Source organism: Geotrypetes seraphini, chromosome 10 (genome assembly GCF_902459505.1).
Source record: "Geotrypetes seraphini chromosome 10, aGeoSer1.1, whole genome shotgun sequence".
In the NCBI taxonomy this organism is placed as follows: domain Eukaryota; kingdom Metazoa; phylum Chordata; class Amphibia; order Gymnophiona; family Dermophiidae; genus Geotrypetes; species Geotrypetes seraphini.
The window spans coordinates 111,299,164-111,314,546 of NC_047093.1; positions in this window are offsets into that span (position 1 = coordinate 111,299,164).

The window sequence follows — 15,383 nt, forward strand, 5'->3', positions numbered from 1 at the left end:
AAAATGTGTCTGAATTTATATCCGCTGTCTATATTTTACAATATGGTCCCCTTTTACTAAACCGCAATAGTGGTTTTAAGCGCAGGGAGCCTATGAGCGTCGAGAGCAGCGCTGGGCATTCAGCACAGCTTCCTGCACTAAAAACTGCTATTGTGGTTTAGTAAAAAGGGAGGGGGGTGGGTATTTGTCTATTTTTGTATGGTTGTTACTGAGGTGACAGTGCGTAGAGTCATCTGCTTTGACCTCTTTGAAAAAACCCCGGAATAGGAATGATAATTAACAATTCTATGCGTACAGTGTGCGTTGTGTTTTTTAAAAAATTTTATTGTTGTTAGATCATTTTGACTTGGTCATTTTAAAAGTAGCTCGTGAGTCAAAAAAGTGTGGACATCCCTGCACTAGATAATGCTATCACCAGAAATGGACTAGATTTTCTATGTGGTGGTTTTCTCATGATATGGAGCCTCAACATTCCTCCTTATCTTCTGTTTTGGATTACCTTTTGCACTTATCTACTTCTGGCCTCAAGTCTATCCGAGTCCATCTCAGTGCAATTGCGGCATTCAATCAGCCTATTGAAGGGAAATCCCTCTCTGCTCATCCGGTGGTTTCCAGATTCATGAAAGGACTTTTCAATGTCAAACCTCCTCTCAAACTGCCTTCTGTGTTTTGGGACCTCAATGTTGTCCTTGTTCAACTGATGAAGCTTCCATTTGAACCAATTGACAAGGCTCATCTGAAGTATCTCACTTGGAAAGTGGTGTTTCTCATTGCCCTCACTTCTGCTCGACGAGTCAGTGAGCTGCAAGCTTTAGTTGCTGATCCACCTTTCACGGTGTTTCATCATGACAAAGTGGTCCTTTGTATTCATCCTAAATTCCTCCTTAAAGTGGTATCAGAATTTCATCTCAACCAATCCATTGTTCTTCCAGTGTTCTTTCCAAAGCCTCATTCTCATCCTGGAGAAGTAGCTCTTCATACTCTGGACTGTAAACGTGCTTTGGCCTTCTATTTGGAACGCACCAAACCACATAGAACTGCTCCTCAACTTTTTGTTTCCTTTGATCCAAATAAGTTGGGACATCCTATCTAAGCGTACCATCTCCAACTGGATGGCTGCTTGTATCTCTTTCTGCTACACCCAGGCTGGATTACCCCTACACAGCAGAGTCGCAGCCCATAAAGTCAGAGCAATGGCAGCTTCAGTAGCTTTCCTCAGATCTTCACCTATTGAGGAAATTTACAAGGCTGCTACTTGGTCCTCGGTTCATACTTTCACTTCTCACTATTGTCTGGATGTTTTCTCCAGACGGTATGGACAGTTTGGCCAATTTATTCTCCTAAATTGCCAACACTCCCACCATCCCATTCTGGTTAGCTTGGAGGTCACCCATATGTGAGAATAGGCTGCCTGCTTGTCCTGGGATAAAGCACAGTTACCATAACAGGTGTTATCCAAGGACAGCAGGCAGCTATTCTCACAACCCACCCACCTACCTCTCCTGGTTGACTTCTCTGCTAGCTATCTGAACTGAGGAGACGCGCCCTATGCTGGGCTGGAAGGCACTTGCTCATGCGCGGTGCGGTCGACTTGAAACTTCTAGTTTCTTCAAGCAAGTCTGCTTGTGAGCTTCTGCATCTGGGCTCCGCTGATGACGTCACCCATATGTCATAATAGCTGCCTACTGTCCCTGAATAACACCTGTAACGGTAAGTAACTGTGCTATTTGCGCCCTCTAACAATCACAAACTGCCTCAGTTCTGTTCCAGGCAATATTCCCCTCATCGTCTGGAGGCAGATTCCTTTCTCCTGGATTGGTCGGACAAGTTCCTCTTTGCATTTCCACCAATTCCTCTCATTCTCAAAATTCTGGTCAGACTCAAGCAGCAATCAGCCACCATGATTCTCATATCTCCCGATGGCTCAGGCAATCCTGGTTCTCCATTCTACTTCAGCTCACGGTCAAGGATCCAGTACCTCTGCAGATCTTTCTGTCTCTTCTCACGCAGAGTCAAGGGTCTCTTTTACATCCTAACCTACAGACGTTACACCTGACAGCTTGGTACCTCTCAGCTTGACCTCAACAGTCACTGATCTTTCTGATCCTGTTAAGTCATCTTCTGTGCTGGACTATCTACTTCATTTAAGAACATAGGAATTACCGCTGCTAGGTCAGACCAGTGGTCCATCGTGCCCAGCAGTCTGCTCATGTGGCGGCCCTCTGGTCAAAGACCAGCGCCCTGAGACTAGCCCTACCTGCGTACGTTCCGGTTCAGCAAGAACTTGTCTAACTTTATCTTGAATCCCTGGAGGGTGTTTTCCCCTATAACAGACTCCAGAAGAGTGTTCCAGTTCTCCAGCACTCTCTGGGTGAAGAAGAACTTCCTTACATTCGTACGGAATCTATCCCCTTTCAACTTTAGAGAGTGCGCTCTCGTTCTCCCCACCTCGGAGAGGGTGAACAATCTGTCCTTATCTACTAAGTCTATACCCTTCAGTACCTTGAATGTTTCGATCATGTCCCCTCTCAATATCCTCTGCTTGAGGGAGAAGAGGCCCAGTTTCTCGAATCTCACTGTATGGCAACTCCTCCAGCCCCTTAACCATTTTAGTCGCTCTTCTCTTGACCCTTTCGAGTAGTACCGTGTCCTTCTTCATGTACGGTGACCAGTGCTGGACGCAGTACTCCAGGTGAGGATGCACCATGGCCCGGTACAGCGGCATGATAACCTTCTCCGATCTGTTCGTGATCCCCTTCTTTATCATTCCTAGCATTCTGTTTGCCCTTTTCGCCGCCACCGCACATTGCATGGACGGTTGCATCAACTTATCGATCAGAACTCCCAAGTCTCTTTCCTGGGAGGTCTCTCCTAGTACCGCCGCAGACATCCTGTATTCGTGCATGAGATTTTTGTTACCAACATGCATCACTTTATGCTTATCCACGTTGAACCTCATTTGCCATGTTGATACCCATTCCTTGAGCATTATTATGTCGCGTTGCAGATCTTCACAATCCTCCTGCATCTTCACTCGTCGTACCAATGTCCAGATCGTTTATAAAGATGTTGAAGAGCACGAGTCCAAGCACTGAGCCCTGCGGCACCCCACTGGTGATGCTCTTCCAGTCCGAGTATTGTCCATTAACCCCCATTCTCTGTTTCCTATGCTCCAGCCAGTTTTTAATCCACGGGAGTATTTCGCCCTGGATTCCATGGCTCGCAATTTTCTGAAGTAGTCTTTCATGCGGAACTTTGTCAAACGCCTTCAGCCTGTTCCAAGCACTGTTTCTTCCTGCCAGCCACCACCATCGCTGCTGCTGCTGTCGGGACACGCTGAATCAGTGAGTCCGATGATATTATTATTATTTTTTTAGAAAGCAAATCGATGTGAGTCGGGCAGCACTAGTATGCACCAATATCACATGGGGGCAGGGACTGGGATTGTTGAACTTGAATTATCTTTCTATTGCTTGAGGAATGAGATGCATTGACTGGTTCTGGAGCACAAATTATTTTTCTGTTCCAGAGCTTGAGTTGGCATGTTTGTGTTCTCATATCAGCAGTTTCCTTACATTTTGTGAGATGTTGCCTCTTGATGTTTTAAAAAATAACTTTTTATTGAACTCCTGGAAAAGCCATCTGGAAGTGGTTGTGCTGGAGGCACCACGTCTCCTCTACAGTAACACCTTATTGCCTCTCCAGGGTAATGTGGCCTTTCCCCCGGGGACTTGCACCATTCCCATCAAGCGGTGGGTATATAATTGGAATACAATATCTGTTACAGTTGATGACTGAGAAATGGGAACCTAAAATCATTTTCTGACAGTCTGGATTTTGTTTGCCTGACAAAGATCGCTTTGCATGTCTTCAGTTACAGCAGTATGTGACTAGTTTGCTATGGAACAATCTTTGTGAAGATGTTCAAGAGATCACTGCTAGAGTGTACACTATGGGAGCTCATGCAAAGGTGCCCTTAACCTTTCATTATCGGTATTTGTTGGATACTACAGTAGAAATTGATTACAAAAAAGATGTCTTTATTGTAGCCTTGGGACCTGCATAGCCTGTTCACAGAGAATATGCTCTGCTCTTGTGTGGTGGACCTGTGTTCTGCTTCTTTTAATGTGTTGCATTGGGAATTACAGTCTAAGTTTATATTGAGGTTATATGTTTCCCCATGATGGGCCTACTAAGCAGGCTTTGTATGATCCGGTGCCTGCCCAAAATGTGGTTTTGGCTTCACCTCCCAGGGGGCACATGTTTTGGCACTGCCCTGGAGTTTCATTATTTTGGAAATTGCTGTTAATGATGCTATCTTCTTGGTGTTCTTGTACAATTCCATAGAACATAAGAATAGCCTTACTGGGTCAAACCAATGGTCCATCAAGCCCAGTAGCCTGTTCTCACGGTAGCCAATCCAGGTCACTAGCACCTGGCCAAAACCCAAAAAAATAGCAACATTCCATGCTACCGATCTAGGGCAAGCAGAGGCTTCCCCCATGACTATGGACTTTTCCTCCAGAGATTTTTAAAAAATATATATATATAGTTGACATAGCAGCCCCACTTCCAAAAGGCTTGGAACAGTTTTATGAAAAATGGCGCTGATGGAAAATAAAGCAATATTGGTTAATTGGCTTTTACAGGATCCTCCTGATGTGCATGTTTGAATTAACATTTTAATACTCTTTTCAAATGAAATGTTTTAGTAGTACACATTGCACATGGTATGTCAGCACTTCTGGTCTACTTATCCATGAAGGATTCTGGACAATCTTCTCTGTTCCCATTCCAGACCGTAATGGACTCTCTTGGGTGGATGGTGTTGGGTAGGGGGAGGGAGAGGATTTTGGAAGTTGGTTTGGAGCAGTTGTACTGTTGGTTTGCTATACTATAATAACTTTATTCTTGTATACCGTCCACCCACAAAAGATCCGGGCAGTTCACAGAAAAGAAGAACTGGACAATCAGTGAAATATACATATTAAACATAGTTTTGTATATTTCATTTTCTGTATCTCACAGCCTTTGTAGTTTGACTCTTAATAAAAATAATTAATGATATTTTTGCATTGTGTTGAGTGATTAAATTTCCACTTTGCCTTGAGCTACCAATAGTAGACAAATGTAAACAAATTGTATGAGAATAGTATTACCACCATTTCCTAATGATTATTCTACCATTCAGTTAACTAGGAAGGAACATAACCTAAGTATTCATAAGCATAGCATAGTGAGTCTGTTATGATGGAATTTTTGTATTAATATGGAGTATTGTTACCACTTTTCAAAGCAAATAGGTTATGTTCAAAACGAATAAATCATAAAACAGTATATGACATTATCCCAGGACAAGCAGGCAGCATATTCTTGACTGATGGGTGACGGCACCGACGGAGCCCCGGTACGGACAATTTTAGAGTGATTGCACTCTAAGAACTTAGAAAGTTCTAGTTAGGCCACACCGCGCGTGCGCGAGTGCCTTCCCGCCCGACGAAGGCGCGCGGGTCCCCAGTTTCTGCGGAGCTAAGAAGACGTGTGTTTCCAACGGATCCCTACAGTTGGTGTCGGTTTGGCTGGCAGCCCGAAGATTCCTTGGTTTGGAGAGTCGCAAGAAGAATCTGAAGCAGAAAGTCTTTTCCACCTTCTCAGCTGCATTGAATAAGCTGCAGGCAGGCTCCAGCAGAGAACTGCGAGTATAACCCCATTGATCCTATGGGAAAATTGGGGTGGGTCAGAAAAGCTCATTTTTGAGAGTATCTGGGGTAGAGTTCAGGGATCTCGCTGCCAAAACCCCTTTTTTTTCTGTGCTTTTGAACTTTTCTAAGTCTCCATGGCTGTTTTTGGCACGATTTTCCTGGCGGTGGCCATTTTGTTGGTGTCTTTGGGATGCATCCTGACAGTGGCTAGCCTTTGCTGGTGGCTTCGGGATGTGTCTGGTTGAAAGGCAAGCCTCTCGGCGTGGCCTGACTACCGCGGAGCTAACACGCATGGCATAGCTGCTCCTCCTCACCCAAATAAAGATTAAAAAGTGCTTTTCTTCGCGAAATTTCGCGTAATTTTGTGATTTTCGCCGCGATCTTGTTGCCAGGATCCCCTATGTCGCCTCCGAAACCGGCAAAAAACGACCCCGCTTCACCCGCGCCCCTCGGAGGGAAACGGCTGAAACCCGATCCCAGCACGCCGGAGAAAATGGCGCCAAAATCCGACGAGGCCTCACTAGACCTGCTCCTGAAGGAAGTAAGATCGATCAGGGGCATAATACAGGAGCAGGTTGAAGAAACTAAGCTGCTAAGGGGTGAAATAGAGGCACTCAACTCACAATTTGTGGATGCCCGTCACAGATTGGATGCACTGGAAGAAAAATCGACTGCCATTTCATCCCTGCAAGAAACGGTAGCTAAACATGATAAACTGATTACTACCTTGCAGAGAGACTATGAAGATCTCTCTAATCGCAGTAGAAGATCTAATATCAGAATTATTGGGCTACCTGAATCTTCGGAAGGCTCTGATATGGCTTCCTTTCTCTCTACCTTCCTGCCTGCTGCCCTGGGGCTTGCCTTTTCACCTCCTCTAGAAATAGAGCGTGCTCACCGCGTGCCATCTCACCTCTCTCCACATGCCACTTCTCCCAGACCCATAGTGGCTAAGTTGCTCAGATTTCAGCATGCACTGCAAATTCTCACAGCAGCAAAATCTAAATCTCAGCTCTTGCATCAAGGTAGGAAGTTTTTCATTGTGCCTGATCTTGCAAAAACCACAGCTTTGAAGAGAAAAGCATTTCTTTCCCACCGGCAGGAGCTTAAAGACATTGGAGCTAAATATGGTCTGATGTACCCTGCTAGGATGAAAGTAACTTACAATAACCGCACTACCTCCTATACTGATCCTGAGGACCTGGCAACATTTCTGGAATCCTTGAAAATGAACTAACATGTTGGGCTGCGGATTTATTTGTTTACTTCTGTCTCTGATGTTATAAATCGCATATGTTTAATTGTACAATTCACTGTTAATTATTGTTCATGTGGATAAGCACACTACTCTCAGGTTTTTCAAAATTGAGTGGGTGTGGAGCTTTGCAAGTTGTTCCGTATGTGTTTTCTCCCCGTGCTCACAGGAGCACCCTTAAAATGTTTCATCTCATGCATGATAGTATGGTCTTTCTCTTTTCTGACCTTGCTTCATGCTTTCATTGCTAGTTTACTTGTTCTTACTCTCTCTCTTATTCTCTCTTTACTTACTCTCTCTGGCAGGAGTGTCTACCTGATATTATGGTTATATTATTTATCCTTTCCCCAAAAAGGTGATATTTACAATGTCTTGATACTGCTTATAACAAAATATGGCTGATTTACATGTCTTTTCTTTTAATGTGAACGGTTTGAATCACCCCATTAAGAGGAAAAAGATAGCTAATTACGTGTTCAATAAACATCCTGATGTGATTTATTTACAGGAGACCCACCTCCCGCCTGCTACCGCCTCAAAATTTAAATTGAAGGGATATTCCACTCATTTGTATTCCTCCGCAACTCAGAGGAAGAAAAATGGGACATCAATACTTCTCAGTGACAAATTATCTCCAGTTATTCACTCTGTTAAAACAGACTCTGATGGTAGATGGTGTCTGGTACACGCTGCGTTGCACTCAGTAGATTTTGTACTCCTTAATATTTACGCTCCTGTTTTAGACCACCCAGAATTTTTCAAAGATCTTCAGCTGGCGTTAGTTGAATATGGTTCTTGCTCTCTGATATTAGGAGGTGACTTCAACCAAATTCAAGATATCTATATAGATCGGTCATCCTCCTGTAAACCTTCAAAGTCCAGATCTTTTTCAGCTTTACATGCTTTAATGGAAGCCTTCTCCCTAGTAGATCCGTGGCGCTTATTACACCCGAAAGGTAGAGAGTACTCTCATTTTTCACCACCACATAACACTTATTCAAGAATCGATTTCTTTCTTCTTTCCCCATCACTTATTCAAGAAGTAGCAAACACTATCATACATCCAATATCTCTTACAGACCATGCAGCCATTTCCTTACACTTAACCATCTCCGCCCCACGCAAAGAATCTCCCTCTTGGCGACTTAATAATGCCTTGCTTTTAGATGATGCAATAGTGGACAAAATCAAATCCTTTACCACGGAATTTTTTGAAATTAACACTAAGGATTCAGAAACCTGCCCCGCTATTGTTTGGGAAGCTTATAAAGTTTCTCTCAGAGGCGAACTGATTAAACTCGCCTCCTGGAAAAAGAAACAATCCATACAAAAAGAAAAAGAATTAGAAACTTCTATTAAAAACTTAGAATTACAACATATGTCAACTCATTTGCATGACCCCTCCATATTCCAACGCATTCAAAATCTTAAATATGAATATAATACTATGGTCTCCCATACAGCCCGGCGTGACATTTTTATCTCCTCTTCTGGTCATTATATGGGAGACAACCTTATGGGTCGCCCTTTAGCTAGATATCTTAAAACTAAATCAAAACGTTTGCACATCTCAGTTATTCAAGACTCATCAGGACGATTAGCTACAACCAGATCTCTGATTTCCTCCCAATTTGAAAAATTTTATACTGCTTTATACCAATCTGAACTTTCTACCCCTGAATCAGACATGGATTCTTTTCTTACCTCCTTAACCCACCCAACTATATCAGAAACCATTAAAGCAAAACTAGACGCTCCCATCACCACGTCTGAAATTGAAACTGCTATATCCTCTTTACCCACTGGGAAAGCTCCAGGTCCAGATGGCTTCACTAATGAGTTTTTCAAGAATTTCCGAACTCTCTTGGCGCCTCAACTCCTCACGTATTATGATTTTCTTCACTCCACTCCGGATAAACAATTCAATTTTGCTGAGGCCACTATTGTAGTTATTTCTAAACCAGACCGAGATGCTACCTTGGTTAAAAATTTTCGTCCTATCTCTCTCCTTAATCTAGACTATAAAATTATGGCAAAATTACTAGCATTAAGACTCACCACAGTGATCCCAACCCTTATACATAAAGATCAAACAGGTTTCATCAAACAAAGATACATTGGAGATAATTTACGCTTATTTCACCACATCAATGCCCACGCCAAAACACTGTCAGATCCTGTGATTGGTCTGGCCATAGATGCTGAAAAAGCCTTCGACCGTGTGGAATGGCCATTCCTATTCCGAGTACTGAAATGGTACAATTTTGGTCCCTTCTTCACAGATTGGATAGAAACACTGTATAGACAACCCACAGCCCGTATTTTGATTAATAATTCTCTCTCCAACAAATTCCCCCTTCATAGAGGCACCCGTCAGGGCTGTCCCCTATCACCATTATTATTCGACTTAGCGTTGGAACCTCTCCTATCAGCTATCCGACAATGTCCCCTAATTAAAGGTATCCCCACGTCCTATCGAGACATTAAATTAGCAGCCTATGCCGATGATGTTCTTCTATTTCTTAGAGATCCTCTTGTTTCTTTGCCCCATCTTATTAACACTATCTCTCAATACTCTCAAATATCTGGATATTCAGTTAATTGGGAGAAATCAGAGATCTTTCCTCTTAATGACCATATTTCCTCCTCGGATCTAGCTCAATTTCCTTTTTCATGGTCACAGAAAGCTGTGAAATATTTGGGGGGTCCTAATTCATAAAGATCCAACACATGCCCAGGACCTTAACATTTCCAAAATCAAATCATTAGTTTCAAACACTACAACTCGTTGGTCACCACTTTATTTGTCATGGTGGGGTAGAATAGCTTCCATTAAAATGACTCTAGCCCCACAAATTAATTATACCCTCTCCATGCTTCCTCTCTTATGCCAGAAAACATTCTTTCGCTGGCTTAATATGAAACTCTCTGAATTTATCTGGAACAAGAAAAAACCCCGTGTCGCTCTCGCCAAACTGAAGGCTTCTAAAATTAATGGTGGATTAAATCTGCCAGATTTTTATCACTACTATATCGCATCTCTAGCTAAATATGGAGCTCATTGGATAGTTGATTCTAATCCTCAGGATCAACCAACATGGTTCGAAATGGAACGCTTTTTATGTGCACCATTGCACACCTCCTGCTTCCTCACGGTGTCAATACCTAGACACTTGAGAAAGTATTCTTTGCTGAGTGCAACGCAGCACGCTTTTCATCTTCTAGATGCAACGGCTGAGATTTCTATTAGTGAAAGCCCATTCATGTCCCTTTGGAATAACTCTAAAATTCGAAATAAAGGCAGATCCCTCTCATGGAAGAGGTGGCAGCGGGCGGGGGTCGAGTTTGCTCATCAATTGGGCTCCTCTACTTCATTTATTCCTTTTGACATTTTTTGTTCTGCATATTCACTTCCACCCTCTATATATCCCCAATGGCTTATACTTACCGGAATACTGTCTAAAATACATATGCATGTGTCAAGAAATGTGTCCAGATTAATATTGAATTATAAACCTGACGCCTCAGCCCCACCACTCCACCGCAATGTAAAATTCAAAGAGCGGGAGATTTATTGTGGGAGCCTCATCATTGGCTGTCGGGTTTTTATCCTAAATTTATATGTTTTTATATTTTATATTTTTTTAGTAAATTTTCAGTATATATATATCAGTTTTTAAACTTAGACTTTAAGAAGTTTTAAGAAATAAATATTCTCTTTCTGAGTATCGTGATTTTGATTTTAAAAGTACTTGATACTTATCTCAGCGTTAAACCCAGGGAGTCAGACCCGACATGTTTCACAGCATTTGTGTTTTATCAAGGGTCTCCCTATGGAAAAAATATTAAAAAGAGAAAAAGAGTCACATACAATTGTGTGCACTACTCCCCCCCTATCTGAAATTGTTTCACTATCCGTAGTAGTTCAAAAATGTGTGCTTACCGAGGGCGCCGCCGCCTTCCGACTCCACTACTTTCATGAGAAAAGATGGCGTCGGCGTCCTCGGGCCGAAATTTAAATCCTCCCTCGCTGTCATATAAAACTCCTCCCCCTGCATTCAATTGGTGCTCGCAAGATTATACCGTCCCCCACTCTATACCGATGTTTAATCCATGGGGTTCAACTGTGTCTAAAGAAAAAATGTATCTCTGTTCAAATTCATTTAGCTTAACAGGATCCCCCCGCCCCTCCCGTCCTGTTACTTTCTTAATAACCCGCCATTTCAACTCTGTCACTGTATGTTTAAACCTTAAACAATGCTCCACCAAAGGAGCTTGCATGATCTTATTCACAATTCGAGATTTGTGCTCAGTTAGCCTGATTTTTATTTTTCTGCTCGTGCGCCCAACATATATAAGTTCGCACGGGCATACTATGACGTAGATCACCCCCTCAGAATCACAATTAGTGATATGTTGTGCCTTCAGAATATCGGGACGACCCGGAACATCCCAAGTTTTTCCTTGGATGGCTGAGGGGCACCATTGGCATCTACCGCATGTGCCGTGGTTACCTTCCACCCCTTCTCTGTCCGGACGGGTACCGAACTTCATAAAGTTCAATTGTTGGCCCAGTGTGTTACCTCGGGTGTACGCTATCATAGGGAAAGAGCACAAAACTGAATGGGGTTGGACAATGAACCAGTGTTTTCTTAATATTTGCACTACCATTTGTACCACTCTAGAGTAAGGGAGCACACAGATAAGGTTATCTTCTTCGTCCTGTGTGGTAGTTGATTCTTGCAATAGAAGGTCCCTCTGCGCATATTTGCCCCTGTTAAATGCTTGTTTGATGGATCGTGTTGGGTAACCCCTATCACAAAAGCGTTGTTTTAAATCCTTCGCTTGTGATTTGTACTCTTCTGTTGTGGAACAGATCCTGCGTATCCGCAGAAACTGTCCCACCGGCAAGTTAAATCTAAGCTTGAATGGATGAAAACTGCTAAAGTGTAAAATGGTGTTGCGAGTTACTGGTTTTCTATAAAGGGACGTGTTGATTTTGTCTCCTTGTATTTGGACTGTGACGTCCAAGAAATCAATTTTGGTCTTATGGCAGGTCATTGTAAATTTGATATTTGGGTCAACCGAATTTAGAAATTCTACAAAGGAGTTTAATTCTTGTGCCGTGTCTTGCCAGATGAAAAAAATGTCATCTAAAAATCTGCCCCAGAGTTGAATATGGGGCATCCATAGTGAGGTATAAACCCAGGTCTCCTCAAATCTGGCCGGTGGGACAGTTTCTGCGGATACGCAGGATCTGTTCCACAACAGAAGAGTACAAATCACAAGCGAAGGATTTAAAACAACGCTTTTGTGATAGGGGTTACCCAACACGATCCATCAAACAAGCATTTAACAGGGGCAAATATGCGCAGAGGGACCTTCTATTGCAAGAATCAACTACCACACAGGACGAAGAAGATAACCTTATCTGTGTGCTCCCTTACTCTAGAGTGGTACAAATGGTAGTGCAAATATTAAGAAAACACTGGTTCATTGTCCAACCCCATTCAGTTTTGTGCTCTTTCCCTATGATAGCGTACACCCGAGGTAACACACTGGGCCAACAATTGAACTTTATGAAGTTCGGTACCCGTCCGGACAGAGAAGGGGTGGAAGGTAACCACGGCACATGCGGTAGATGCCAATGGTGCCCCTCAGCCATCCAAGGAAAAACTTGGGATGTTCCGGGTCGTCCCGATATTCTGAAGGCACAACATATCACTAATTGTGATTCTGAGGGGGTGATCTACGTCATAGTATGCCCGTGCGAACTTATATATGTTGGGCGCACGAGCAGAAAAATAAAAAATCAGGCTAACTGAGCACAAATCTCGAATTGTGAATAAGATCATGCAAGCTCCTTTGGTGGAGCATTGTTTAAGGTTTAAACATACAGTGACAGAGTTGAAATGGCGGGTTATTAAGAAAGTAACAGGACGGGAGGGGCGGGGGGATCCTGTTAAGCTAAATGAATTTGAACAGAGATACATTTTTTCTTTAGACACAGTTGAACCCCACGGATTAAACATCGGTATAGAGTGGGGGACGGTATAATCTTGCGAGCACCAATTGAATGCAGGGGGAGGAGTTTTATATGACAGCGAGGGAGGATTTAAATTTCGGCCCGAGGACGCCGACGCCATCTTTTCTCATGAAAGTAGTGGAGTCGGAAGGCGGCGGCGCCCTCGGTAAGCACACATTTTTGAACTACTACGGATAGTGAAACAATTTCAGATAGGGGGGGAGTAGTGCACACAATTGTATGTGACTCTTTTTCTCTTTTTAATATTTTTTCCATAGGGAGACCCTTGATAAAACACAAATGCTGTGAAACATGTCGGGTCTGACTCCCTGGGTTTAACGCTGAGATAAGTATCAAGTACTTTTAAAATCAAAATCACGATACTCAGAAAGAGAATATTTATTTCTTAAAACTTCTTAAAGTCTAAGTTTAAAAACTGATATATATATACTGAAAATTTACTAAAAAAATATAAAATATAAAAACATATAAATTTAGGATAAAAACCCGACAGCCAATGATGAGGCTCCCACAATAAATCTCCCGCTCTTTGAATTTTACATTGCGGTGGAGTGGTGGGGCTGAGGCGTCAGGTTTATAATTCAATATTAATCTGGACACATTTCTTGACACATACATTAACTATTTTTTGTCTGGATTATATCAATCTAATTTGGGCGGCCATAGGTTTAATGAGCTTAAAATACATATGCGTCATGACTTTATGACCTCTATTCACACTGTTCGTCACTGGTCTACTCTGGCCTTAATAAAGGGTAGAGCGATATCTCTTTTCTATGGTATTCTAAGGGACCATTTTTTCACCTTTTCACCTCAGTTAATGAACCATTGGGACTCGAGTCTACAGACTGCGTTAACTGACATAGATTGGGAACTTTTCTGGTCTTCCACAAATCGCCCTCTTCTATCTTCCAGAGTCTCGCAATCAATGTTCTTCGTTATGTGGAATGCAGTATGGACTCCATTTCGCATGTGGAAAGCGAAGCTAAAACAAGATTCTACTTGCTGGAACTGTTTAACAGAGTCTGGGACTCTTGATCATATGCTCTTTCAATGTACTATGGTTCACTCCTTCTGGATTCATATTTGGGACACTATAAAATCTATAACTAAATGTTCAGAAGAGATTTCCTTGGACATTGTAATTCTTCGTTCTCAGCATCCTTGTTTTGCACACACAAACTGTCCGCCTAAACTCATTGATGCCATGTTTGTAACAGCTCTTATCCCAGGACAAGCAGGCAGGTATTCTCACTAGTGGGTGATGTCATCAGACAGAGCCCCGGTACGGACGTCTCACAAGCACGTGTTGCTTGTAGAAACTTAAAGTTTCTAGATGCCCGCACCGCGCATGCGCCGGTGCCTTCCTACCCGGAGATCCGGGCGTGTCTCCTCAGTTCTTTCTTTTCCGCGGAGCTGAGAAGTTCAACTTCATCATGCGCTAGCTGAATTCAGTTAAATTTGCCTTCCTTGTCCGCGTTTTCGCTTTCTTTTAATTACAGTTAACAGTACTTTTCTTTTTCAGTAAAAAAAAAAAAAAAAAAGAAGATTATTTCCTCCGGCGGGTCGAACGGGCCGGCCACGTGGCTCAGGCCCACTGGCTTCGACCTCGCGGCGGAGATTTTCCGGCCTATGTCCCGGCCAATCACCGGGTTTAAAAAGTGCAGCAAGTGCCAACGCGCGATTTCACTCACGGACGCTCACTGGCGCTGTTTGCAGTGTTTGGGCCCTGACCACATCCCGAAATCGTGCAGGCCTTGCTCTACCCTTACGGCACGCTCATTCAAGCGGCGTTGCCTATTGTGGGAATCGATGTTCAAGATGGACGCAGCTAAGGATCCCTCAGCCTCCACTTCATCTGATACCTCCCCGGTTCGGGCGAAACCGGCATCGACCCCTCCTGCATCGAGTGTGGTGAAACCGGCATCGCTCACCCCGACACCATCCACGAGCTCGACGTCGGTGCCTGCCCCGGTCTCCTCGGTTCAGGTACCTCTTCCTTCCACAGTGCCACCAATGGTCATCAAAGTGCCGAAAGCTACTAAGCAGAAGCACTCGGCCTCGAAGGAGCGCGATGTCCGTGCAGGAGGACCCCCTTTCGGTGCGGATCCCTCCTTATCGGCTTCGCTACGGTCCGTGCTGGAAGCTCAATTCGTTGAGCTCATGCAGACCATCGGACCCGGGCTCATCGCTGCCATACAGGGTGACCTCCCGGTACCGGTCCAAAGGGGCGGTCCGCCCCCTCCCCCTCCCCCACACCATTCGACCTCGACAACCGACGAGGACGAACGGGGGAGGGCGGCGATGCCCACGCGGCAAGCCTCGCTTACCGATATGCCGCCGTTAGAACCCATTACGCCTCCGCGCCAACATGGGACCA